This window comes from Carassius carassius, chromosome 32 (genome assembly GCF_963082965.1).
Source record: "Carassius carassius chromosome 32, fCarCar2.1, whole genome shotgun sequence".
NCBI lineage: Eukaryota > Metazoa > Chordata > Actinopteri > Cypriniformes > Cyprinidae > Carassius > Carassius carassius.
Genome location: NC_081786.1, coordinates 17,793,463 through 17,796,855, shown reverse-complemented (window position 1 = coordinate 17,796,855; position 3,393 = coordinate 17,793,463).

Genomic DNA, 3,393 nt, shown 5'->3' with positions numbered 1-3,393 from the left:
GTCTACATTGGTGCAGTATACTTATAGAGATGTAAATAGCTGTTATTTATTGATCCCAGAGGGAATGTTTTCTAACAGATGCCTCTTTACAAAGGTCAGTATTATCTCCATTAATATATTTCTGCACAACAAACTTTAAAAATGACTGGAAAATCAATGATGGATAGTATGTGACATTTTTGGGTTTCAACTGGGCCAGGATTTCTTCTCATTGTTCTTTTTTTACTATGATCCCTTGGAAAGTCAGTTACACTGGAAAAAAAAGTTTTCTAGTACAAATATCATTGTTAAATCAAGGTACATTTATTTGAAAAGCAAAATTAATTAAGATATTAAGTTTTAGTTTGTTTTTGCTTAAAATAAGAAACAATATCTGCCAGTAGGGTCAGAAAAATGATCCTCTTTTAATTATTTTTATGACTGCACAGGCAGACCTTTTTTTTTTTTTTTTTTTTTTTTTTTTTAGAATAGTAATGAAGGCTTAACATTTAAGAAACAAGGCTTAAGAATTATGATTTCAGAATATATAAATAAGTGTACTGGAAAACTAGACAAAAATACAGAGGAAGAACCAAATTTTTTGTAGTGTAGGGAGACCAGAACTAGTTATGACACTTTAATTTGTACTTTATTGTTTTTACCCAAAAATGTGCTTTTCACAAATTTAGTCAACTGAGAAATAGCTTTTGTGACACCTTCTGTTCTCCCCTTTGAGTTTTTCTACTCTCATTATGTATTGAACAATCCTGCTTATTTAAAACTCTTAAATACTTGAATGCTTTGGGGGAAATGAATTGGTATCCAGTTGCCCACAAGATCACTAGTGAAATCACAATACAATTAAATAATAATTCAAGATCACTGTGATTAACTGAAAGAACTGAGATGGAAACTGTCCTCAGGCTGCAAAATTCGAGTAATTATCCAAGAGGCTCTTTGGTCCATGGCCACTAGTGGGGTTCAACAACAAAGCAGTTTTATATAACCGACTAATGTGATGTTGTGTCTGTAAGAGTCCGAGTGAGTGCTAAAGCTGTGAGATCTCTCCCCAGGGCACATGAATGGCACATATGAGAGAGCTGGTCTGTGGTAGTGCCATGCAGCAGATAGCACAGCTTCTGAGCACTAAATCAATAGCCATCACAATGGCTGGTGGATTTACAGCCTCCCATTGATCCTTCCTGTAACTCCTCAGCAATCCTCAGACCAAAGCAGCTGAGTGTGAAAGACTGATAATGCTGAGCCCAGGACGTGGCCTGGAGGGATCTACTGTAAGATACAGACCAGAGCAGCAGACTGCTGAAGATCAACAGAAAGGATCAGAATCCGGCTTAAGTAAAGCTAAAGCTCTTTATAAGCCAGTCAGTTTGCTCGACAACCATCTTGGTCAGATATTTGCTTTAGTCATGCCAGTACTACTTAAATGGGGTAGGACTGAAATTTCAATAACATGTCAAATAACCAATAATTTGAATACATTTGCATAAATGTAGCTTCTTTTAAAAGGTTGCTCCAGCTACAACCCCCACCCCCCATTTGCTGCACAGTGTACACTGTATACTGTTGACAATACTTTTAATAACATGTGAAACCCTTAAAGAAATTACAAAAAAAGAAAATAAAACAAGTATATGAATCTGCATTATACAGTGAATCATATTTAAAACTGTAGTACAGTATGCTTTGCATTGCATGTTGGTAACTTTTTATAGTAAGGTATTAATACAATTTTTTTTTTTAAATCATTAAGGTTTTTTTTTTTAAATAAATCTGTAAAATTTACAGTTAAAAACTTACGTATTTTAAAAATACGGTGGCAACATTTTAGGTTTTACGGTTTTAACTTAAATTTACATTTAAGTACCGTATAAATGACATAATGTTAATAATCCAACCTATTGATGTACTGAAATCAGTTTTGTACCTTTGTAATACACTGATAACTACAAAAAGCAGGTTAATAAATGTTGATAAACATTAATTTAACAACATTAGCATTGTTATTTCAACAAAGAAATGTCAAATTTAAAATGTAACACAGGGAATTCTGAATGTCAATTTATGGTTATTCACTGTAAATTATACGTTCTTTCCACTGATCTATATTATAGATCAATGGTTCTTTCACTTTTTGGTTTCACTTCCAAAAACAGTATACCACTGTAAAATTACATGTAATGTCCAATACAGTTTTTCACCATAGGCTATATAGTAGGGGAACTTTAACCATTTAACAGGTTTTTACTGTAGCAGTTTTACAGTCTTTTACCGTTAAATTCACTGACATTTTTTACAGTGTAGTTTTTAATACGGTAAAAAAAAAAAGTAGTGTTTCCACTGTCACTTCCGGTGCTTGATTGAGCCTCGTCTGTGCTTCCTCTGGGCCAGCGGCCAGGGTTTTTTGGACTGATGAAAACCTTGGGCCAAAGCGGGCCAGACAGGGCTAGAGGAGTGTTTATGAACAAAGGTGGTGTATCTCCGTGTCTGGAGCGTGTCAGTGCCGCGGATCATTTCAGAAAGCTAACAGCTTTTTAAAATAAGTTGAGCACAAAACTCACTTTCAGTCTGGAGCGAGTGTTAGGCATCAACGGTACGATAGTAAACATGGTAAATACGACTACTTGAAGAAATCAGACTTCAGCTTGTTATTCTTTATCACAATCATGTATTTATTTAGTAACATATTTTACCTGTCATAAGTCTTGTTTCGAGAGTTTAGATCCGCGTAGCCTATGTCATAAAAATATAATGTTTTTTGTTTGGGAGTTTTAAAAAAAATATAGAAATTATAATTATTTCTAAATGTGATGTACACAGGCTACTGTGACATCAAATAACCAGAATCAGACTCTCGACTGAATAAGCAGGCTATGTTCATAACGCTTTATTTCTGTGATTAATTTTCAATCCTGATAAATTAATTAATTATGATGCATCACTTATTATAGTAAAATATAAATGCTTTTGGATTTAAATATTTAACAAAGCATGCAAACAAACGGCCGCTTTTATCATGTTTGTTTTGTCTAGTTCCAGTGTCTTATTAGTTTTCTGATAACTTCTCTTTGTTGGTGAAATTATGGGGTTGTATGACATTGTTTCCGAGAGGCGTGTAAAGAGCGTGTTTTAGTGAAGCGCAGCAGAGATTCTGGCCCGTTGGTGGAAACGCAGTGCTATTTTGACATCGATGCTACAGGTCCGAGGCTATTAGCCCCGCCCAGCCCATTTAAAGCACTTGCTCACACTGGCCCCACAGCTGAAAAAGTGGCTATTGATCTGAGGTTAGGCATCTCAGATTTGAGTGGGAAAAAGAATTATTTGTGGATAATTATGCCAATGTTCAGTCAAACATTGCCATACATAAGCTCAGATCAATGAGACCAAGTTAACAAG